This window comes from Myotis nattereri (assembly GCF_964212035.1).
Source record: "Myotis nattereri genome assembly, chromosome: 11".
Lineage (NCBI taxonomy): Eukaryota > Metazoa > Chordata > Mammalia > Chiroptera > Vespertilionidae > Myotis > Myotis nattereri.
Genome location: NC_138086.1, coordinates 44,069,382 through 44,095,442, shown reverse-complemented (window position 1 = coordinate 44,095,442; position 26,061 = coordinate 44,069,382). Strand labels below are relative to the sequence as shown.

At 39.3% G+C, this 26,061-nt stretch overlaps 1 protein-coding gene across 2 annotated transcripts in view; it reads right to left on the bottom strand.

The window, feature by feature from the left end:
- Positions 1–26,061, bottom strand: part of CDK14 (cyclin dependent kinase 14) — a 526,114-nt gene that overhangs the window by 217,864 nt on the left and 282,189 nt on the right. The gene's annotated exons all lie outside the window — the stretch shown is intronic.

Sequence of the window (26,061 nt, the reverse complement as noted above, 5' to 3'; positions counted from 1 at the left end):
AAGAAGTTTAATAGGCATTCATGGGACAAGGGAATTTAAGTTTGAATGTTAACAGTTTTAAAAGGTCAAACATGACATTGTGATACAGAGTCAGGAATTCAGTGTTGAGGTTACAAGAAAGGTCGGCTTGTTTCAAACACATGCTTGTAAATCATTTATATCCCTAATAAAACATCATGACAGTAATAAAATCACGGAGAGTAAACAAATGATCCATCAATGATTAGACATTACACAGAAGTTTAGAAATCTTCTGGACTTTCCAAGGAATGTTCCATGGACCTCTAGTTCTGAGAGCTATAAATAATGTTATTGGAAAGGCTTCCAAGGTCAAATAATTTTGAGAAAAGATGGGTTAAGAAGTTAAACAGTATTCCATACATGAGATTGCTCAGTGCCTTTAATTGTCCTAATGTGTAATGTGAATCTGAGAGAAGACAGACTGACAGTTTTCTCAAAGGAGATTTTCCAAACTTCTTTGGGTTTCACGTTCTGTCAAGCACTTGCTAGGAAATGCTTATTCAGGAAGCTCACTTGAAAACTACCTAAATAAAAAATTATAAAGGAATAGTTCAAAATATTAAAATGTTTTTAAAGAATTTTTTAAAACTTGGAAAATGGTCACAATAATATGTTCAGTGATAATGCAGGTGCAGTTTGACCTCACAACAAAGAATGACAGGAAATGCATTTTTCCAAATTTTCTACAATGACAATGATTCCTTTAAAAATCACAAAATCTAGAAATTTCTTTCTTAAAAGAAAAAATAATCTGTGATAGGGTTCTATCTGGGTATGTTAATTAATGACAGGGGTAAAGTATTATCACTGTAATGCTCAAAACACATATAACATTTTAATAATATTCTACCAGAACAAATTCATTTTCTTGTTCTGCTTATTTAAATTTTTATGTAGTACTTAGAAACATGACTTTTTTCCTGTTTATTAAACACTTGGTATTCCCTTTTGTATATTCTATGTAAACGTTAAAATTAATAGGACAGCTGGTGAGACAAGAATTTCTAATTAATTCAACTATGCTATATGTTACAGTAACTCAATTTTTCTACAGTTTTTCTAATAATACAATGGCATGTTACAAATTGGTGAATGTTTATAAGTATCCCATATTAAAATGGGCAGATTATAAACACAAATACATACACATATGTGGTCTCCAACTTTTTTGCACATAAATAGAATAACTAGTTTTGATAACAGATTTCTATTTTGATAACAGATTTCTACTTCTTTTCTTTTTCCTTTTAATTTATAGTGATTAGACATTCATATACCTTATGAAGTGATCACTCCAATAAGTCTAGTACCCATCTGACACTATATAGTACATAGTTATTATAATATTATTGACCATATTCCCAATGCTATAGTTTACTGTCCCATGACTATTTTCATAACTGGCAATTTGTACTTCTTAATCCCTTTCACCTTTTCTCTGCGAGGTTTTGTCCTACCTCAATTCAGGCAAAGCTGACCACCAGATAGGACAATCATGGCGGCAGTGTTTCCAGAATCTAGAAATCCCATCAAAAGGTTTAGTTCCTCAAATGGGCATGTTTCTATACAAAGAGCTAAGCACAAGTCCTGAAATAGGTTCTGACTTGTTTCATATGCTGTTGTCAAGTCAAAGGGGAAGCCAAAAACATCCAGGCTGGATTCCCTTGGCTTTTCTGAGGCCCTGTTGACAGAAAGCGAGGCCAGAGGGATAGGAGAATAAAAACATCTGAGATTTTCTTTGACAGCTCAGAAGACCAGGCTAGTTATAGAAAATTATGATATTTTCACTTTTAAAGGGAGAACATGACTTCAAAATAACTTAGAAATAGTATAAATCTAAATAATTATATGTGATTTCAGGTCAATTATGTTCACTGTGACTTTAAGTTTATAAAACTGGTTAAATATATCTGGATAATATAAATAGAAAAGGCGTTGTCTACATTATTTTCCTCCTTCCCACATGTTTAGTTCAATGGCTGCCCAAATTCCATTCACGAGGGTCACAAAACTTCCCAAATTAACAGTGAAAATGAGTTTTCCATATCTAACTCTTCAATGTGTTAAGACAGTTCCTTAAAATAATGTGTGCATAAAGTTATCATACATTGAAGAATGTTACATTCTTCTCACTTTAATAAAGTCAGTTCCTTGTGGAAAGTATCCTGTATACTGATAAACAAAAGGTTTTCGCACTACCAGTATTTCTGTTCAGTTAAAAAGATAAATAAATCCTAAAACTCTTCAGGGAGGGAGTAAATCACTAAACAATGACTCAAAAAAAAAAAAAAAAGAAAGAAAGAAAGAAAGAAAAAGAAATAAAGTATACTCTGAAGTAGGAATATATAACTGGGCTTTTAATAAATATTTTGGGTAAAGACATTGCTATGTATTTATACAGTTCATGCAGCAAAACACGCTTACTCATACAAAATTTATTAAACTGCATCCTGCAGCTGAAGGAAAACTGTAGGACAGGATTAATTAGCACAGCATGTGTGAAAGCCTTTTCTCTCTGTTCCTTGTCAGTTGCTATGGTTACACTACAGGAAGAGAGCTACACTACCTTAGAGAAAGGATGAAGTTCATGGGTTACTATCAAAACTTCTTGCATTAATGTTTAGTGCGAATTAAAAGTTAAAAAGCCAAGCGAAATGCTAACCAGATGAATACAGGTTACCTGCACGCCGCAGTTGTGACTGAGTGTGTGCATATGAACCGGTGCTTGTTGCTATGGGCACCGAAAACAGCTTGCATAACAATTCAGAGTATCCAAGTTTAAGATGTTTCTGTTTCTAACTAATCAAAGACCCTCAAGTAGAGTAAAAAAAAAAAAAAAAAAATCCTGCTATTCAAGCCCTATTGCCAATTATTCAAAGGCAGGCAACCTTGATACTGGCTAGCACAGCAGAATCTTAGATTTCTAGAAGAGCTCTGAAGGTTTATAGTGAATCTCTTACCCAGTGAAAGAGTTCCTCTTTCCATATATCTTCTAGAATGGTTATCCAACATCTGCTGCCACCCTAAGCCTGGTTCTACCTTCTTGCAGGGTTACAGGATAAATCACTTGGCAGTGCTTCTAACATTTGCCCTAAGCTGCCAGTCCTTCAGCATCAACCAATGGAGATGTTCTCTAGAATAGCAGTCACCAACCTTTCGGACCTCACGGACCACCAGTGGTCCACAGGCCACTGGTTGGTGACTGCTGCTCTAGACCTTATCTTCATAGCTCTCTCAGCTGCAATGGACCTCTCTTTCTCTTTTTAAAATCTACTCCCTTGACTCTCAGATATGGAAGAGTTAACAACAGTGACCTGGTCTCCATATGGGATCTTCCTCTATATGCTGTTTTTGTGTGTGTGTGTGTGTTTTTTCCCCTAGGGTTATTATATATTCAAACCAGGTAACTGTGGCTAATACCATGTTTTAACAGTTATGGATAGGTGATTTCTCATAAGATTTTACCTCCAGCTTCTATCTTTCCAGGGGCTTCAGATCTGGGTCTGTCCAATTCCTCAGCAAGGATGTCCTGCAGGAACTCAACACAATCCCAACCCCAAGTCCCTACAGCCATCTCCATTGAGAATACAGGGAATATGCCCTAAGCCCAGGAGTAAATGCATTTTACTAGTAAACTGTTTTAGGTTCCCCAAACAATAAAAGTTATTTTAGCTGTACACAGATATACATTAGATTTTATATTCCATGCACATTGAACTATTCCTTCAAATTCCAAGGCATCCTTTTTGCAGGTGGTAAAATTGTTTGGAGACTGTGAGTAATCTCTCAAACTCTATGGAGAAAATCACTAAACCTAGTAAGCTCAAGATTGATCACGTTCATGTCTCCGCTTTGACTAAGGGATTGAAAAAAAAACCTGGCAACACTAACTGGTTTCTTTCTAATTAAGTGGAATAATGGAAAAAGCTAGATGAACTTACAAAAGTCAACTAAAATAAGATAAGAAGGAGTATCTTTCACCACTTCAGTCTTTCCAGAGGACAGGCCAGTTTTGTGCTTGTCAGTGATTTCGGTTTTTTATTGGAACAATTCCCACACCTCTCTCTCAACATACTTCATTTCCCAAACTAAACAATCAGAAAAAGATGGTCATGTTCCTAGTTAATCACAAAAAGCAATATGTCTAGGCCAGGGGTTCCTTCCTTCACAACCTGGAGCTAAACAGACATGAATTATTTGGGTAATAGTTCACCCTCTGGCAGATGGGCTGGAGAGGGGGACACTCCTTTATCCCATGAGTCATCCCTGGAGAAGGGCAGCAAAGGCTTCTCATTTCTTTCCCTTTCCACAGTCCTGGGAGCTGGCCAGGAATTTCTTTTTTCATACCAATTTTTAATGGAGTACTCTCCCTGCTACAGGATTTATATTAAATGTCTCAGGCTGTGCTAAAGCAGCTTGAAAATCTTTTATTGCTGCTCTTAGAGTATATCAGTAAACAACCACCAAACAAAACGCGGAAAACACTTTTTTTCTGTTCTTCTCCCAATTTCTGGCTTTAACCTCTTTCCTCTGCACTTGACAAATTTTCCTGGATGATTTCATTTAATCCCGTGGCTCCAGTTATTATCTATATGCTGGTGATCTCAAGTACATTAACTCTAGAATTAATCTTCCTCTAAATCTTTAGGTTTCTACACTAAAAATAGCCACTTAGATCTTCTACGGCTATCTCAAACATTTCTCCTGTCCCTAATTCTCCAACCAGTACTACTCTCTCCAGTATTCTGTAACTCATCATTAACCATCACCGTCAATCCATTCACTAGAGCCAGAAGTCTCATCTCATTCCAGGTTCCTTTCACTTACAAAATTACAAAATTCAATGCATTTTACTTTTTTTAAAAAAATCCTCACCCAAGGCTATGTTTATTGAGTTGAGAGGGAGAGAGAAACAACGATGTGAAAAACATCGATCAGTTGCCTCTCGTATGCACTCCAACAGAATCGAACCCACAATCTTTTGGTGTACAGATTGGCACTCCAACCAACAGAATAACCCAGCTGGGGCCAATGGATTTTACTTTATAATATATATATATAAAAGGCTAAGTGACTGATCGTACATATGTCTGACCATCCAGCCGGTACATAAGACGTGCATTGGCAATTTAAAAATAAACGTCTCTCTCATGCCGAAACTGGTTTGGCTCAGTGGATAGAGCGTCGGCCTGCGGACTGAAAGGTCCCGGGTTCGATTCCGGTCAAGGGCATGTACCTGGGTTGCGGGCACATCCCCAGTAGGAGATGTGCAGGAGGAAGCTGATCGATGTTTCTCTCTCATCAATGTTTCTAACTCTCTATCTCTCTCCCTTCCTCTCTGTAAAAAATCAATAAAATATATATTAAAAAAAAACACTAAAAATAAACGTCTCTCACATGCGAGATACATATAAAGCTCTTGCTGGCACCAATCGCATGCGCAGGTTTTGATCTGTCATTGTTGATCGTGAATTTGGTTGTTTTTGTTGACATTCTGAAGCTGAAAGAAAGTGGTGGTGTCAACAGAATATGTCTGAAGACCAACTATTGGCACAATGTATCTCAACACTTCACCTCTGACACGTCTATTATAGAGATAGGGCGAATAGCAATATTAAAATATTTCTTCTAATTAATTTCCTTTCAATGTGCAGGAATCCGTGCACCGGGCCACTAGTTATTTTATAATTTTCTTCCTCATCCTGAGGTCCACTCATCATCTCTTACAGGATTGTTATCCTAGCCTCACTTCTGTCCATGACAAATAGTTATCAATTTCAAAATACGTTCTAGACAATAAATCACCTACATTTATTGAAATTGTTTTATTAAAAATTAAAGTTTAAATAAAATACTTTTAAAGTGAATATAATAGAAGACTGAAAAGCCCAAACTTCCCCTATAAGCACCATGAAAGTTGGACATCCTCCAATTCCCTTGCCCCGTATTTGCCATCACAGGAAATAGGAAATATGGGTGTTTTAGGGACAGGTCTATATTTTTTTATACAGCTGATCATTGAACAGCACATGTATAAGTGTTGGTCCACTTATACATGGATTTGTTTTAATAAATATTTTCTTTTCCTTAGGATTTTCTTAATAACACTTTATTTTCTCTAGCTTACTTTGTTTTAATACAGTATAAATGCTTACACAGGGTGGGGCTAAAGGAGATTTACAGTTTGAGTATACAAAACAGAGTTTATTCTTGTATTATTATTTATTAATTGTTGTGTTTTCCAAATGAACAAGTGTAAACCTACTTTTGTCCCACCCTAGATAGGTAGATAGATAGAGAGAGAAAGAGAGAGAGAGAGAGAGAGAGAGAGAGAGAGAGAGAGATAAAGTCATACAATATGTATGTTCATTGACTGTTTATATTACAGGGTGTAGCTTTCTGGTAAACAGTAAGCTATTAAAGCTAAGCTTTTGGGGAGTCAAAAGTTGTACACAGACTTTCAACTATGTGTGGGGGTTTGGTGCCCCTGCCCCTAAACTATTCAAGTCACCTGTATATTTAACAACATGGTGTTGTTAAAGTGGAAAAAAAAGTTTTGAAAGTACAGTTAGATCTTTCTTTTCCTTTGAATGAAACTTTTTTGGTTTTGCTTCTGTCCAGACTTCTACGTTAACAGAATCTACTCTTACAGGATAACAAAAATCCCTTAAAAATGTTTTTATTGGCACTTCTCAGAGTCTTTCCACTGAATAAGAGGAATTTTTGAAAATCAATTCTAATAAAATAAAATTAAGCCCAGAGAAATTTAAACATGCTAAGATAGTATTTTATTTTGCTCTGATTTTATTTAATTATCTTTGCATTTCTTAATATATTATACCTAATTTCTGGCTATCCTAAAGGGCACAGTTTTTTTTTATATCTTTCATTTAAAATAACAGAAATGATCACAACATTTTAATATAGACATTCTAAATAAAAAAGAAATATTCAAAAAGTTTAATTGCATATATAGGAAATTTTTTTTTTCTATTTAGTATGGAAGATAAAAACAATGTATTTCTCTGGTAAACACTGTTTTAAATGAAATTAATAGATGTGATGGGAAGACCAATCAGTTGAAATCTTGTGGCTGAATACCATATAAGGAACACGCTATTTTTGTCAGAGCATTGGGCTACATATTGGAAGACTTGTGATAGAGAGAAAACTAAATTCCTGATAGTGGTTTAGACATTAGTTAGTTGTGTCTCCTTGATGAAGTGACTTAAGCTCTCTTAACAAGGCTGAGATCAAAGTCAGCAAACCATGGCCTGCAAGCCACCTCCCTGTCTAGGTAAATAAATTCTGCTGGAACACAGGTACACCCACTCCCTCACGTATTGTCTATGGGTGCATGTGCACTAAATAGCAGAGCTGAGAAGTTAATAGGCCCATAAGACTATAACAAATAGGATCTGGCCCTTTAAGAAAAAGTGTGCTGACCCAAGGGTAAGATTAAGAACACTTCAGAGTCCATTCAACTACAGGCATACTTCATTTTATTGCACTTCACTTTATTGCACTTTGCAGATAGTGTGTTTTTTTTTACAAATTGAAGGTTGTGGCAACAGTCTGTGGAGTGCATCTATTCACAAGATTTTTTTCAACTGCACTTGCTCACTTCTTGGCTCTGTGCCACATTTTGGTCATTTTCACAATACTTCCAGCGTTTTCATTATTATTATATTTATTATGGTGGGGCATGATCAGTTATTTTTTATGTTACTTTTGTAATTATTTGAGGGCACCACAAACCCACAAACCTTACTCATCTAAGAGGGCAAAGCTAATCATATACTCAAAGTCAGTGGGTAAAATGCTATTGAACAGCATGGCATGCAACAGATAAATTGTTTGTGAAAAAGAGCCAATTGATGCAACAGCATTCATTGTTGTCTTATTTTTAAGATGTTGCCAAAGCCACCCCAACCTTCAACAACCACCACCCGATTAGTCAGCAGCCATCAACACCGAGGCAAGATCCTCCTCCAGCATAAATATTACAACTCACTGAAGGCTCAGATAATAGCATTTTATGGCAATACAATATTTCTAGATTAAGGGATGTACATTGTCTTTTTTATACCTAGTGCTATTATTGCATACTTAGTAGACTACAGTATGATGCAAATATAACTTTTGTGTATTTTTTATCATTTAAAGTTTTGGAATATAAATATTTTATTGGTATATTGCAATAAATTGGATTTAAAAAGGAGCTATGACTGGAATGTATATCTATAATCCATGAATATCAGTTTTACATATGCCAGAATTAACTTTCTCAAAGGATAATGTTTAATCATTTTAATGTGTTTTAACTCATAACAGTACAGAATACAAAAATGCCTTTATATATAGATGTAGTTAACAAGATGTTATTTCAAATTCTGCTAGATGAAATAAGTCAGACAGAGAGAAATACCATATGATTTCACTTATATGTGGAAGCTAAAGAACAAAGGAACAAACAAAACAGAAACAGACTCATAGATACAATGAACTGACTGATAATTGCTGGGGGTTGGGGAGGGTTGAAGAGATTAAGAAGCTACAAAATAGCCCTGGCCAGTGTGTCTAAGTGGTTAAAGCACTCTCTCTAAAAATCAATGGGAAAAATATCATCATGTGAGGATAACAAAATAGTCATGGGGACATAAAGTACAGCATAGGAAATAGTTAATAATACTGTAATAACTATGTACAGTGCCAGGCGGGTACTAGAACTACCAGGGGGGATCAGTTCGTAAATTATATAACTGTCTAACCACTATGCTGTACACCTGAAACAAATATAAAATAATACCGAATGTCAACTGTCATTTAAAAATAAATAAATTCTTAAAAAGCAAAAGGAAAGCCTCATTCTAACATAAACATAAATTTTATATGCACTTGTGAACCAAAAAATGCATGTGACTCGCTTTACTGCACTTGTCTGAAACAAAATGCAGTAGATCAGAGGTATGCCTGTACTAAAACTCAGTGATCCTAAGAAAATTTTGCTAAAAACTTGTTCATTAAATGTATGAAGATCACATACACTTAAGTTCCTAAAAAGCCCTCGAAGTAAATAATTCCACCTCAATGATCCTATCACATCACATCTGCATTAACAGAAAATGCAAAATCATTTTCAATGGACTTTATGTGAATATATCATCATTTTCACAGTTCACTGGTTTACATTTCATTTTCTAGTTTCTGCTTCTCAGTTAATGAAACTCTGTGTCATTATTCCAAGGCTAGATGACAACACAATATAGAAAATGAATTTCATAACCTGACTAAATTAGCAATTTTCATGAATGTCCATATTCAAGCTGATTTGTTTCCAATTTTTTTAAAATTAAAAGTAAAACATACTAAATTCATCATAAGAATCTAAGTTCCAAATCAAAACATAAGACTAAAAACTTTTAGGCTATTTACTCATAGATTAGTATATGCCACAAACATTATATGAGCATCACTTGCATAAGTTAAAGAGAGATTATTTGTTGAAAAATCACAACTATAATTAGGTCAAGTAACCTGAGAATAATTATGATTTTATGTCAGAGGTATGCTTTGCACTTCATAGGAAAGAAGCCAATCTATAAAGATGAAATTATCATATATACATGACATTTGAAATGACATCATAGACTCTCAATTTTTTTTTAGCTCTCAAGAGAAGAAATTAGAGTAAATATTCTTCTGGGAGGCTTAAGAGAAAAGCATTCCCATTTCCTTCCCGAACCACTCAATTAATAAACAATGTGTGTGTGTGTGTGTGTGTGTGCACGCACGTGCGCGTGCACAGGGGACAATATTCTTAACTGGTCTTACTATGATAATATTAAAATATAAAAATCAGCCGAAACCGGTCTGGCTCAGTGGATAGAGCGTCGGCCTGCGGACTGAAAGGTCCCAGGTTCGGTTCCGGTCAAGGGCATGTACCTGGGTTGCGGGCATATCCCCAGTAGGAGATGTGCAGGAGGCAGCTGATCGATGTTTCTCTCTCATCGATGTTTCTAACTCTCTCTCTCTCTCCCTTCCTCTCTGTAAAAAATCAATAAAATATATTTTAAAAAAATATATAAAAATCAGTGGATATGCTAGTACTAACAGAGGCAAACCTGCTGAGAATTTATCGATAGTTATAATCTGTTAGGAACTCATAGGGTTTTTACATGTATAATTCATCGAATCATTACAACCTAGAAGGTTGTATAATTATTAGGATCCCAACTGAACAGAAAGGAATATACTTTACTCCAGGTCATCTTAATGTAAAGGGCTAATACGCAAATGATCATTATGTGCGATCAGCAGGAGGCTTCGCCCCTCACCCGGCGGGGCTTGAGTGGGGTGTGGGGCCGGACAGGTCTGGGTCTCTTGCGATTTTGAGGCACGCATGGGTGGATGGGGGCTTGATTCTGGGTCCCATGGTGTGCCCCAGACACTGACAGGAGGGAGATTTTCATATACATTTTACTAATTTTCTTTCATCTCTGACACTTCTATTATACAGAAAGAGCAAATAGCAATATTAAAATATTTCCTCTAATTAATTCCCTTTTAATGTGCACGAATTTCATGCACCAGGCCACTAGTACAGTAATAAGTGGCTGTGTCAGTATTTGAATGCAGGCAGCCTCCCTAGAAGACTGGGAATTAGGGAACAAGTATGTTCCTGGGCTCCAGATGGGCAGGGGCATAGACCTCAAGGAATGGTGATGGGCCAGTCTGGTGAGAGAGGGAGATGGATGGTGTAGGTGCAGAGAGGCAGGGGGGAAAGGAAAGAGAAGTGATGAGAAAACATAAGCTGATTTTGTTCTCAGAGAAATTGGGGTAACCCTTTCCCCGCTGAGCGCTGGGGCTGGAGTCCTTCTGATATCTCGAGAAAAAGAATTTTCTGAGACTTGCATGGGAGGATGAGTGATTTTTATTTGTGTGGAATTACATCTCTGGGCTTCCAAAATTCTATTTCCCTTAGTCCAGTTATAGTAGATGTGTAGCTGGGTTTTCAGTAGAGCTAAAAGCAAAGCCGGTGTCCACAGTTTCTGTTCCATATTGCAGCCGGGTCCACTTCAGCCTCAGGCTAGTTATGGTCCATTAGTCCTATGCGTATGGGGGTCCATATGGCTGTGTGCCAGGTGGCTGAACATAGGGGAGCCAAGAGAGAGTGGGCCCTGCCACAAGAGTCCCAAGAGAGCCAGGAGCACCAAGAGAAGGAACTCCTTTTTTTAGGGAATTATATATCCCAAAATTCGTGCCCTCGCAGTGGCCATGCCAATTCTGTTCCCAGGTGTGATTGACAGGCAAGTCTCTTTCCCACATCACTCCAATTTTATTGGGCATGTATCTATTCTCCTCCCTCTGCAGTCCCTTCTCCCAGGGATCTCTGGGGAGTAGACGGATGGCTCCCTGGGGAGTGTAAAGCTTTAGCTTTCTGGTGAAGCTGCCCAAGTGACATGCCTATAATATTTGGTCTTTCTGTTGCTCCTTTCCAGTTATTAATAACTAGCTAATTACAACAGTATCCCTTTTACTGGAAGGAGGTTCCAAAAATAGAAGTAAACTCGAGAGAAAATGACTGATGTGTCCAGAAAGCCTCACAGAAGAGTCAGACAAAAACCCTGACTGGAATCTCCCAGAGGGGTCTGGTTGCTGAAATGAGAACAGTGCTTATCTGTTGCTTTCTTTGTTTCAAAGTGGAAATTGGGAGAGGGCAGCCGTAGCCCCAATGATGGAGCAGTTACCAAAAGGCTGTGGTAAGTTGGAGAATAACAGCTGGAAATTAAAAAATAGTAACTGGGAGTTGGAAAGGAGGGCCATTTATCTTACAGGACCCTGGGGGCCCTTGCCCCTTGCCACTTCCACCCAGCCCCCAGAAATCTCAACGGTGGGTGTGGTTAAAGCTAATCAGAGGCATCTGTAATAATAACACATAAAGTAAAAGTTCTGAGGTGCCTTTCTGAAGTGAATTTTTAAAATATCTCATGAGATGAAAACGGGCAGTTACTTTCAAACTGAACTAAGAGATTTTTATGTTTTTTTCCGACAGCAAATGTCCAACTGAATCAGTTCAAATTAATGAGGCAATTTTTGAGCCAATTCAAGGCAAAGGAGGTTTGATTCATACTGCATCATTACATTTTTTGTTTTATGATGTCTGCCCAATTTTTCTGAACGATTTTCTCTCATGCTTTCTGTTTTGTCTTTTATCATATTTTTTGAGCCCAGGTCCAGTTATATTTTGGGGGCCTCAACACTGCACTCAGTACAGGGTTCCAGACATTATAATTAAGAGAACACATCTATTAAAAGATATGCATGTTGATTTTGATAATTTGATGAAAAGCGATACTTCGTGACAATCTTGGCTGTCCTGTTGGAAGTGAACATCAGTAATGTAGTAAATAAATAAACTTCAGACCTAGCCGGTTTGGCTCAGTGAATAGAGTGTCAGCCTGTGGACTGAAGGGTCCAGGGTTTGATTCTGGTCAAGGGCACCTACCTTGGTTGCAGGCTCCCAGCCCTGGTCTGGGGCATACAGGAGGCAACCAATCGATATGACTCTCTGACATCAGTGTTTCTCTCTGCCTCTCCCTCTCCCTCCCACTCTCTCTAAAAATCAATAGAAAATTATCCTCGGGTGAGGATTATAAAAGATAAATAAATAAATAAATAAATAAATAAATAAATAAATATTAAATCTCCAAAAGGACGTATACTGAGCATCTGGGGAATATTTTCAAAGATACTTTAATTCCGAAAAATAAATATTTGTCATGATCACCGCAGAGAAGCATCACAGAGCTTTCGTGCTGGAAGGGATCTAAGACAGTTCATGTCATATCTACGAGAAGGAAGCTGAGGTCCACAGGTGGGTCCTTCTGCCCCCACTGCTTCAAATCCACTCCTTTTTCCTGCCCTCACTGCCACTGCCACTAGAGGCCCTGAAACATACTCTTCTGGGTCTTGAATCTTAGAAACAGCTCCCACTGGTCTCCCAACTGCCATGTCTGCCCTTCTGTCCCTTTTCCACAGTCTGAGGAGGAGACAGGTCTGCATAGTGTGAGACAGTGTCAGGCAGGGTCAGACGGAACCACCACTTACAAGCTGGCCTTAATGAGCCTGTAACTACAGAGTCCTTGCTCCTAGCCTCACACTGGGTTTGGCCAGTGGGAGGCACATGGACCAAAGATCACAGGGAAGGAAACAAGGGCGGGTGGTGTATTTGTTCCCTGGCTCCTCCCCGCTGGACAGGAAACGGCCGTGGCTAAGTCCTCCCTTGCAAGGCTACTGCTCTGACTCGGTAGGTTGCAACCTTATATTCTCTCTTCTTCCTGCAGTGGGGGAGTGGGAAAAGCTCCCCACTACTGCCAACCAGAAGGGGTTTCACATTTTCATCCCTGGCCCCAGTTTCATAAACAGTCCCTTCATCACATTCTCCTCAGCCACCCCATGTGCCTTGCCCTTTGCTTCCTTCTGGGAACCCTGAGACAGGACTGCACCTGAGTCAAGGGGTGTGTGTGAGAGCTGAATAAGAAATGCATGGAAAAGGCTTCATTGTGCACTTGGCTGACAGAAACACCAAATACATATTGCCTATTGTCAATCTGGTCAAGTCACTCCTCTGCTAAAGAGCTTCATGGATCCCGTGGCCTTTATCCTAAACTCCAAGGTATAAACCCTTTGCTATTACTGCAGCCTTGTTGCTTCTTATTCCTTTCTATGTTCTAGCCAACTGTTAGCAGCCCATATTACCTGCAAGTATCTGCTTTCACGTCCGTTTCTTGGCACATGATGGTCTCAGATCTTGGCAGCCTTACTCAGCTGTGGTCTCCCATATGTCCTTCAAAACTCTGCTCTGACTTGCCCTCTCCTTCCTGGCCCAGGGAATGAGCCTTCCTCTAGTCCAGTGGTTCCCAAACTTATTTGGCCTACCACCCCCTTTCCAGAAAAGATATTACTCAGCACCCCCTGGAAATTAATTTTTTAAAAATTTTAATAGCAATTAAACAGAAAGATATATGTATTAATGTTTCTACCTTTTTCGTAAAATATAGTAAAGAAAGGTGTAAATTAGAAACACTGAAGTTTGAAATTATGAAACTATTTATTGAACTCAGAATAGAAAGGTAATACAAAAAAGTTAAAACAAATGCACCTGTGGCCATCACCGCCCCCCCTGGATCGCTGCAGCGCCCACCAGGGGGCGGTAGCGCCCACTTTGGGAATCACTGCTCTAGCCTCCAATTGCAGCTCTGAGCTTTCTTGGAGGTCCTCAGTCATTCATTCACATGTCAGCCCCCACTAGCCCTACATAAGACTACAGTTTCCCTGCAAGTAGAACCGTGGTTTACTGCCTTTGTGTCTCCAGTTCCTGGTCTGGTGTCAGGCCCACAGTGAGCCTGTTGTTGGACTGACATCTGTAGTACGAACAGCCACCTATCATGTATCCTGAGACAGTGTTCCCATAGCAGGCGGCATGTGTGTGCTGCCCTGGCCAATGGGGAGGAAACTCAGCCTGAGAGTACCTCTGCTTTCACCCGTTTTACACCTTGGGAGTTTGTGTCAGCTATCACTAGAAAAATCTGTCCCTGGGTTTTAAAATGTTTAAGGACCTAATGTGAGTAAAACTGAATCACATAAAAGTTCATGATTCCTTCCGAAACCGGTTTGGCTCAGTGGATGGAGCGTCGGCCTGCGGACTGAAAGGTCACAGGTTCGATTCAGGTCGAGGGCATGTGCCTGGGTTGCGGGCACATCCCCAGTGGGGGGTGTGCAGGAGGCGGCTGATCGATGTTTCTCTCTCATCAATGTTTCCTACCCTCTATCCCTCTCCCTTCCTTTCTGTAAAAAATCAATAAAATATATACATTTTTTAAAAATGCAGTTCTGAGACAAGACTAAGTCTGTCTAAAGCACATTCAGCTGTGCAGGGGTGGGGAACATCTGGCCTGCAGGCTGTATAAGGCCAGTGAAATCATTTGGTCTGGCCCTGCCTAGGCATTAGGGGTGAGCTAATTAAATGCTTGACCAAATACAGCAGGCTGATTTTTAAGTTGATAATTTGTATGGCCCATGAATAATGTTATAACTATCCAAATGGCCCTTGGCAGAAAAAAGGTCCCCCACACCTGAGCTAAAGGGGTCAATTTGACTCTGATTACTAGGACCTCACCTATGAACAGTGGTAATCAGAGGTGTTAAAGCAGCTCATATCCCAACTATTGCAATGTGGGTGTCTCAATACTACATGGCCACTTAGCTGCCTCTCAAAGAATTAACCCAAGCACAGAAAGTGTGCCCAGACCTGAGAAAGCTTTAAAAAACAAAACAAAACAAAACAAAACAAAACAAAACAAAAAACCCTTGATGAGCAGAGAAGTACAGAAACACTGATTTCAAAGCTTCCAGCTGTTCGGTTTTACTGAAAGAAGAGGCCTGAATCTACCTTTGAGGCTGACGGCTCCTTTAATCAAGAAAACCGAGTTAATGGAAATTTCTGTTATATAAATGTAAAGCGAGTCTCTACCCACTGTTCTGGGGAAAGCTGTGAAATTAACCTGAATCTTGATGTTTCAAAAGAGCAAAGGGTGTAATGTAAACTGGGTGCATGTTTTCTCAGAGCCAATGGTTTCTGAGGCTTTGAGTTTCTTTGAGGAAGATGTTTGCTGCCTCAAGAAAGACAAGCAACACACGATGCTCCCCCCAGATGTTGAACAGAGGCTTTTAGGAACCCGGAGGACTGAAGAAAAAACAGGTGCTGAGAGCTATTCTGCACCCTACAAAGAGCAGGAACAATAAAGGCCAACTTGTACTAACATTTAAGTCTAAAGCCCTCCGAGAGCACCAGTACTGGGCTACTGGTTATGCTTTGGTATAAATATTAAGTGTTGTGACCTTTTTACTGGGCTGCAGACCAATGCCCCCAGTCCCGGGGATGGAAGGGGGACCCCTAGATCTGAGATTAGACCTTCCAGGAGTCTCTGATTCTCAGGAGGAGGGAGCTTCCTCTTTCTGGACCCTGGAGGCCTGAATTCCAGGTGTATCACTGGGGTACACTCCATTTGGGAAGAGAGGGAGGTAAGCAGGAGATAAACAGAGCCCTTTGCTTTCACACTGAGGAGGGGCCTCTAGGGGCTGAATGGTCTCCCTGAGCTTCAATACCCTGCCCTCCTGCACCAAATGCCCAGCCTTCATTAAGTCTGGCTGGAAGAGACAGCCCGATGCCCACTGTTGTAGCAGCCTAAGGGGAAGGCCTGCTGTGCCCCTGGGCAGATGGCAGAGGAGGCCGGAATGGCCGTGGCCAAGTAGGACACCAGACAGGAGCCCACTGTGCCCTGAGGCCATCAGGGGAGGCACTTTTATGGTGGCATCAGAGGAGATGTGTGCAGGAACACAAGGGACAACACCCGGAGCTGAGGTGCCTGGATGCCCTGGGGGCATCACTGTAAAGAAAGAAAGCCATAAAGAAGTCTAGGGCCCAGTGAGTGCCAACGTCCTGTGGAAGGAGTGGCTGGGCTTGTCACAGGCGTGGTGAGGAGGCGCGTGGCAGAGGGCAGTGGCCCCAGCATGTGTTTCAGTGCAGTCTCGCGTCCTGTCCCCTCCCCACACGCCCTCCTCTGCCACTTCCCATGTCTAATTCTAACGCCTACTCAGCCTCAAAGTCCTCCCTGGTCCCCAAGGTCAGAAGTCATTTTGCTACGTGGACATCCACAAGATTCAGCTGCACCTCTGATTTGTCACGAGGCACGTTACCTTGAAGCACGCAGTCGCTGGACAGCGACCTATTCCAGGCAGAGGCCGTGTGCTATTCCTGAAAGCCCCCAGGGCCAGCACAGGTGTAGAATGAGTAAGGTGTTCACTGAGTCGAATGACTGAACTGAACGTGAAAGTCACTGGGTCCTTATCAGAGAGTGATCAATGGCACCTTATTCTAAGCGTTTATCCTATATTTATACCCACAAAGACTTATGTGCAAGGATACTCACTGTGACATAGTTTATAGCAAAATGCTAAACATAACCTCAAATTCCAGGAAGAAAATAGCTAAATAAATAATGGTATAGCTACAAAATGCAGCCAATGAGGCCAATAAGCCTATATATTCTAATGTGGAACCAACCATTGTCAAGGGAAAAGGCAAACGAAAGAATGACGGGCATGATATGTACTATTTGCATTAATAAAAATAAGAGCTTATTCGTACATGTGTTATCTCTGGAAAGCGAACTAAGAAACCGGCAAAGGCACCTGCCCATGGGGAGGGAACAAGGAAGCAGGAGGGAGAAGGACAATTTTCACTGTGCTTTCCCTTCTACTCTTTGAAATGTCTATTATTGTGTATTCGTGCTACCTACAGGGAAAATATAATGATACTTGTTTTTGAAAGGGAGGAAGAAAAAGGGTCAAATAAGTCCTCTGTGCAGTCTAGCACACCATTCTCCGCCTCCAACCTAAGATTCCAAATGTTTCTTTATGTGTTTTATCGTTTGAGCCCCAAAATAGTCATCGGTTCTAAATGACAGGCTTTCCCGGTGTGGCAGGGAAGCGTATGGCTGGCAGCACTGAGTTAATGACTGGGTGGAACAAGCCGAAATAAACTAATGGTTGAATATTCTCACCACTACAACCAAGGTGCCTGCTATTAGGCTTTCTGCAATAATAGCCAGTTTAGCTACTAAAACCTAGGATAAGCTGGCATGAGCAATTTGGATCATCAGGCAATTTCCAAGTTAAAAACAACAACAACCTTCCTTGAAGGGAATCTTGCTTGTAAGAAAACACTTAAAATAGATTTCCCTAAGATGAAGTGTCAAACTGCCCAAGCAGCTAGAATTTTTTAAAAATTGTAATTTATACAATGAAAGTTTCATTTCTACATCCAAGTTAACTGCATGAAGGCATGCTGTCTAAATAACCAAGAACTATAATGAATGCAAGAAGATAGTTGGGTAGATTTTGAGAAGTTGGAACTCGGAATCACTCACTTGACAATCTATTTATCCTTCCTTACTTGTCAGCAAACATTACACTTGCTAAATTTGAGAGGACCGAGGACTTCTCCAGAAGACTGCCACGGTTTTAAAAGACCTATCAGCTATAAAATGTAAAGTCACCTAGTGCTACATGAGACTACTGTCTTATCCTTTAAGAATAAAAGACAGACCTAACATCTGAGGAGCCTGTCCTTTTTAGAATCTGTTAAATATACTTTAAATATTCCCATCTTGTTAGTCCAAATAGCTTGTCTTTCAAAGCATCCACCTTCAACAATAAAACTTTATTGAAAATATTACAATGTAGATGAGGCCATTTTATTTGTTTGTTTTAATTTAGAATATTTCTTCAAACCAAATTTGAGTTCCAGAATCAGAAAAGTGCTTTCTGTCTTGCTATCTACTCTTTGATTGATTTCACTGTTTCCTTCATTAACTATTTCATTGAAAGAGCTCAAAGGGGGCACTATATTTGAAACATGTATCTGGAAGTTAAGTAAAACTTACCACATGGGGATTGATTAATCTTTGAACTCATGATTGCATATTAAAATCCAAAAGTACAAACAATACCTTATGGGCACTAAACTGCTCTAAATTATACGGCTTTAAAGATGACACTACATCAATGTCGTGAACAAATGCAAAACAAAACAAAACACACACGAAATTTTTTAAAAGATATTCCTTACACTATCAACCATTTTCTATAAGACTTTTTTGTCTTCAAAAATAGCAACTTTACACATTACTCACATTTAACTCAAAAAGAAAGTCATATAATACTTTTTCCTAAAAATACTTTTTCTATGCTAACATCCTTTTTTTGCTGCTATATTTTTACTATGAAGTAACAAGTGGCTGTTTTCTATTATAAACTGTTGACTTTACATAGCTCTTATAAGCCCATTCATTGTCAATGTGTGCAATAGTGAATGTGGGCTGAATTTTTATGCGACTGCAACATATATCTGGAAGTTTGGGAAAATGGTTTGGTAAAGATAATATAACATTATTCAGTTGGACGTTAGAGGGGAGCGAAGTGCTTCTGCCACAGCCTAGTCTGTAGGGTGCTCCATCAGCCCTGGGGTGACATTCTTCCCCCACAACAAGCTTGGGACTTAGTGAGGCAGCTCAAATGGTTATGAAACCCTGACAAAACAAAGGTAGACTATTCATTTTTCAAAAATGCCATTTTGAGCAGCAACATTAAGTGAAAAGAAAATAGAATGTGACATAAGCCAACAATTTGTGAAACTTCTAGGTTAGTGGTACAATTTAGGACTTACAATTTGAATTTTAGTTTTCAATTCAAATACAGATTCCAAACTATTTCTTCCCATTATCTCTTTGCTACTACAAAAAATATTGGGTGAGATTAACTTATTCTAATTGCACTCTGAACATACACTGGCACTCTCAGAAATACTATCTTTCAAAAGACAAGTGTACTAAATTAAAATGCTGCGAATTATTTCACTACCTAAAATGCATTCCCTGAAAAGATCACTGACCTAAATGTTTTATATCCGGTTCACTGGCTATTAGTAAGAAAAACAGAATTTCGAAGTCTGGAACAGAGGTTGGCAATCCCGTCTCAGAGACCAAATCCAGTTGCCTCCCTTTGTTGAAATAGTGCCTGTGGCCGCCTTTTCACTAAAATAGCAGACTTGTGTAGCTGCTACGGAGACTTCAAGACTGAACATTTTATTATCTGGCCCTTTACAAAAAAAAAAAAATGTTTGCCAGCCCCAGTCTAGAATATCTCATAAGACAGAGATTTTTTGTTTCCAAGTAGTGTTTTATTATTTGGAGTTCCACTCTTCCAGGCTGACTAAGGTCTGAAAAAAAAATATTTTAAATAATAGTAAAAAAAAAAAATAATAATGTTTACTTGCCTGCTCTAGGGAACCAAAGGCATTTCTGAGGTGATGAAATGTTCTAAAACTTACCTGTGGAGGTGGTTTTCCCATTATATACATTCAACAAACTCATCAAGTTGTAATGGGTAAGTTTCATTTTAGGTAAAACACAATCCAACAAAAACACTAAAATATAACAATTGAAGACAAATTCATGTCATTGTTTTAGTTGGATAATAAAATATTAAAACTGAAAAACTACTGAAAGATCATAATGAGGAATATCAGTTACTAAATGGATCTATGTGATTTCTGATAGAACTGTTTCTAGTTTATGATGTGAATCATGAAACACGTTAAATGCAGAATGTGAAAAACTATCCTTAACTATTATTTATAATGCCCTTCACTTTGAAATATTAAGAATAATTTGGATGGCAGACTCGACATGAGTATTCCATGTATCAGGAGGTCTATATTCTGTGATAAAGACTGTTCTCTTCCTAACAACACCCAAGCTGAGGTTTCAGAATCAAAGGTTTTAAAGAATTTCTCAGCCCTGGCTGGGATCTCAGTTGGTTAGAGCATCGTCCTGATAAGCCAAAGTTGTAGGTTTGGTCCCAAATCAGGGCACAGACAGGAATCAACCAATGAATGCATAAATAAGTGGAACAACAAATCCTTGTTTCTCTCTCTTCCTCTCACTAAAAATCGATAATAACAAATTTTAAAAGAATTATTCAGCGTTAGATATACATTAAAAATTAAAATAATGTCTATTTAACAAGCCTGAAGAAATCTACTATGTGTGAAGATAATCTGATAACTATAGTGAGTTAATAAAAAGAGAGAAATAGCATTAATATAGGAAATTAACCAAATTTTTAGCATAAAAATTTTTCTTTTCATTAAAATCTCAGTATGTTTTATGTGTATTGAGATCAATGGAAGCAAAGGACCTATTCAATTTGAAATACAGTAATATTGGATTTAAGTATAGTGATCATTTTATGGAAAAACATTCCATTTTTCTACTGCATTTCCAGTATGTCACATCAATCTCCATTTCACTATGAATGTCACTGGGACAACTAATGAAAATCACCACATTAACTAAATCATATGGCCTTAAAAGGCAATGTATGTGCTGTTAAAAATAAAGCAAGTTACCTTATTAAAGACAAATATGTCATTATGTAAGTATACAGTGAAAGCTGTGAGGTATGTTAACAGAGGTTATGTGAGCAAAGAGGGACAACAGGTAATGCGACTCTCTTCTTTATCACTTCCTATAATGTGTATTTTAAAGCAAAGAACATACATTACTTATAACTGTAAAAGTCAATATATGGAAATAAAATATGAAAAATGTTGCTATGTTAGTAATAAAAACAATCTATGCTACCAATAATATAATTGACACTGTTGTGAAGATATGTATGCACCTAATCAAGGAATTGAAGGTATTTTGAAAAATTTTAAATGGCTACTGTGATTAGGTTCACAAAATCATGAGTAAATGTTTTTAGACTGTATTTCTTTGGCATCTTATTTTGTTTTACTATTCTTCGTGTTTAGAACAATAAATATATGAGAGAAACAGGGGCAGGGTTAGACATTCTCTTGGAGTAAAGATCCATTTCTACATTTCCCCCGACTTTACTTTTAAAAACGATACTTTCTGAAAGCACTGAAAGTTTTCCACCATTCTTTTCCTAATTATCTAGCAACAGTCATTGGAATAATTACACCAAGAAAGGTAACACAATCTCCATTCCATATAGGGCTGACGGTCATAATAATTTTATATTTTGGGGGTTCCTTTACTTTTTCATGGGCAACAGAAGTTTACTATGAAGTTGGCAAAGGTATTTTTTTTAAATATATTTTATTGATTTTTTACAGAGAGGAAGGGAGAGAGATAGAGAGTTAGAAACATCAATGAGAGAGAAACATCGATCAGCTGCCTCCTGCACATCTCTTACTGGGGATGTACCCGCTACCCAGGTACATGCCCTTGACCGGAATCGAACCTGGGACCTTTCAGTCCGCAAGCCGATGCTCTATCCACTGAGCCAAACCGGTTTCGGCGGCAAAGGTATTTTTAAGAAAATGAGCATAAACTGTATATGCACATGATAGTAAACAGCGTAAACTCAGGACAATTTTAAGAAAATTTTGAAAATATTAAAAAATAAAATTTAAATTCACTAAATTAGTCTTAATTTTTTAATTTATAAAAACAAAACTGCCCCTTTCATTGACTAGTCCAAGGTCAAACAGTGAAAATGTCAGAACAAATGCTTAGACTTCTCACTCCTGCCACCATGTTTCACTAAATTTCATTGCTCAACGAGCCTGCCTTTTTGCTGTTATCTCTGCCCAAGGACTCGGCTTGTAGAGAAGCCAGGAGTCTCCTAGTTTTTCACCCCCAGTCTTTGCCGTGAGCCTTGGCTGTCAGTCTTCTCGTCCAGAGGGTTCATAAACCGGACCAGGACTTAGCCTCACAGCTTTGGCCTCCCCAGATCTGTCAGCAGACTCTGCAGGCCAAACTCTTGGTTGTAGGTACCTGGCTCATACCCTGCCACAGTCCCAAAGGCCTATCTGTGCAGCAATTGGACCTGCCCCCGGTCCTGCCTGATAGGAGGCTGGAGAAACGAGTGCTAACCCCCACTGTGCTGCAGCCCTCCAGCCCCTGGGGCCTCCCAGCACTGGCACCTGGTGCCCTTCCAGATACACATGAGTGACTGAGGTGGAACCTGGAGATGGAAACTGGAGGCTGGGCGGGAGGAGGGGCGGAGTAAGTGGTGGATGGAAACAAGTCTGCCTAGAACAGTGTGCAGGCTAAGTAAGAATAAAGCAAGCAGACCATTCGATCAGCAGCTGCTTCGGGGACACTTTGGAAGGGGGCCGGGGATAAATACATAATAAAAACATAACTAAACAGTTGCCATCTGCTGCTATGACCACCACCTAATTGAAACTTAATCTACTCTCTGGATTTGATGCCCATATGTCCACCAACATCTCTGCCCATGGCTAAACCTGTAAAGGCTCTGTCCTTTGTCAGGTTCCTTGTAGAGGGATTGTAGATATTACCACTATGTAAACCTACTTACCGTCACATACACCTGGCTCTGGCCCTCAGAGACCTCATAAAATCCTACTCATCCTTTGAAAAGATTCTTTAGACTGTCCCTTCTAAGTCTCCCAGACAAAAAGTGTGGCACCCTTATCTGGCCTCCCATTCTGTACAGAGAACTCACCTGTTGGAAAATATTATAATTAGTGACATAAATGGTCTCTTTTCTCAGTGAGCTGCTTGAGAATAACCTCCAGGTCTACTGATTACTTAACTTTTCAAGCTCCTATTTGGTTTTCTGGAAAAGGAGGCTTATTAAGATGCTTAAGCAGAATGCTCATCCCAGTATTGGACACAAGCGCCAATCAATAAGGCTTATTTATCATCATCATCATGACCAATATCCTTTTATACTTATTCACATGCTAGCTTAAGGCTGCACGTACTCAGTTAACTGGGATTCTTTATGGAAAACCATATCACACTGTACAATCACCATAAAATAATTGGACAGTACTTTTTATATCAACAGTAGTTTGAAGACTCGAAGGTGGTTCTCCTGGCATTCAGGCTTTTGTGGACTCTGCTCCTCTTGAGTAAGGGTAGGACCTGTTACTTGTTTCTAAAAAGTAGACTATGACAGAGGTGATGGGACACCATTCCTGTGATTAGTCTTACATAAGACAGTAACTCTGTCTGGCTGTAGACAGTATTGCCTTCTTGGTTTGCACGCTTTCATGAAGCAGGTAGCCATGGTGGCGAGGTCCACATGGCAAGAAACTTAGGTGGTGTCTGGCCAACAGCTCACTTGGAACCGAGGCCCTCTGTGGAACTGAATTCCACGTGGGCTTGGCATCCTTTCCTAGCAGATCCTTCAGATGATTGCTGCCTTGTGACAGACGCAGCAGCACTCGGCTAAACCAGGCCCAGGGTCCTAATCCATAGAAACACAGAGGTAATACAAGTGTGCTGTTTTAAACAGCTTAGTTTGTGGTCATTTATTACTCAGCGAAAGACAACTACTGCACTAATAATTTCCCAACTTACGTTCCACAGGCTCAAAAAGCTGTCCTTAATGAAATAAATCGGGGAGCTACAATGTCAGATTCTATTTTAACTTCAGAAAGGTGAGAAGTCTTTACTCACTAGCTAATGTGCTTGGGATTCCACTGGGCAGGGTGAGTGGAGAGGACACTCACACAGTTCACCCTCAGCTGACCTGACGGAAGGCAATTTTTTTTTTATTTGAAAAGTTCTTTTTTATTAATGTGGGTTCCATAAAACATCATTTTAGAAATATTTTCAGGTTTGCAGAGGCAGTAAAAGACACGGCACTCAAAGGCTGGCTCTGAATGTCTTAGTAAAAAAAGAAAGCAGGATAAGTGTATAAAAGCGGTAACCACCATCCACCTAAATAAGTGGGTAAATTGGCTACTCTTAAAAATACAAGAATGAAAAAGTTCGCCTTCCAATATTTTTATAGTCTTTTCTGGTCTTTTAGCTCTCTAAATATACCAAACTAGAGACCCAGTGCACACAATTTGTGCATGGTGGGCAGGGGGTCCCTTAGCCCGGCCTGCACCTTCTCCAATCCAGGACCCCTTGGGGGATGTCTGACTGCCAGTTTAGGCCCAATCCCACAGGCAGTCGGACATCCCTCTGGCAATCCAGGACCACTGGCTCCTAATTGCTCACCTGCTTGCCTGCCTGATCACCTCTAACCACTCTGCCTGCCTAATCGCCCCTAACTGCTCTCCCCTGCTGGCCTGATCCCCCTAACTGCTCTCCCCTGGAGGGCTGGTCACCCCTAACTGCTCTCCCCTGCCAGCCTGGTCGCCCTTAACTGATCCCCCCTTCCGGCCTGGTCACTCCTAACTGCTATCCCCTGCTGGCCTGGTTGCCCCTAACTGCTCTCCCCTGCTGGCCTGATTGCCCCTAACTGCCTCTGCCTCGGCCCCCACCACCGTGGCTTTGTCCAGTAGGACGTCTGGAAGGATGTCCAGACTAATTACTGTTTTATTAGTATAGCTAGTTCTCCTTCTTTCTTGCCCCTTCATTCCCTCAGGCATCAGTGACACACCTCATCTATAACCAGCAAGGACAGTGACTGTCAGTGAGCTGGGGGTGGAGGTGGGGGTGGGGCAGCTTTGGAGAGAGGAGGAAGTGTAGAGTAGTTTCATGAGCACCTTGTTTAATGTCTCATATGTTTTTAAAAGGTTTTGAGCTTTGTTTTTGTTTTTGAATGCCTACCTGATTTCCAGAAATTTTATCTTTGGCAATGAAAGGGCAAGTTGGAATATACTGGGATGTTTTAGCAGTAAAACATATTTGTGCTTTCAATTTTTAAATAACCTTTTAGATCTGGTGGGTTAAGTGCTGTCTTTATTTTGCATTCACTTAGCTATTAAAGGACAATTTCAAATTTTCATCAAAACTCTATTTTTATGGGAGATTAAAGAGCTAATTTATAGCTATTCCTATTGATAAAATGCTAGGCAGCAACAGGTTATTTATCTATAATTTTCATATTGAAAAGATCACCGGTCATAATAACAATGAGAACTCCCTGAACACTCTTCATGTTGTTATTTTTAAAATATAAAAGAAGTCATATGATCTTATATGACTCCAAGATGAATTTTTTTTTAAGTATACAGACTCAACAGAAATGCTAGTGTTATAATATCGGTCAACCTGATGACCATGTTGAGCTACTAGTGCAAGCATAAATCAATCTTCTCAAATTAGAAAGGGATGATGAGACCTGTACTGTCTACTTCAAAGGATTATAAGGATAAGAGCTATGAAATCATTTCATTAACTATAATGGGCTGCTATTATTAGTAGTAGTAGAAATGACAGAGGTTTGAAACAATTTAATTTCCTAAAAGCAATCTAATGTCAAGTGCTTCAAATAACGTTTCAATGATTCAACTACTAGAATGCTTTCAAATGTTGAATTCAATATTCAAAAATAAAAATGCTTCAGACACTCGAGTCTAGAATGACTAAAACATCTTGTACTAGGCAAATTGCTCACTCTGTTTTCAACTTCATACAGCACAGATGCCCATATCCAAAGTAGATCACAGAC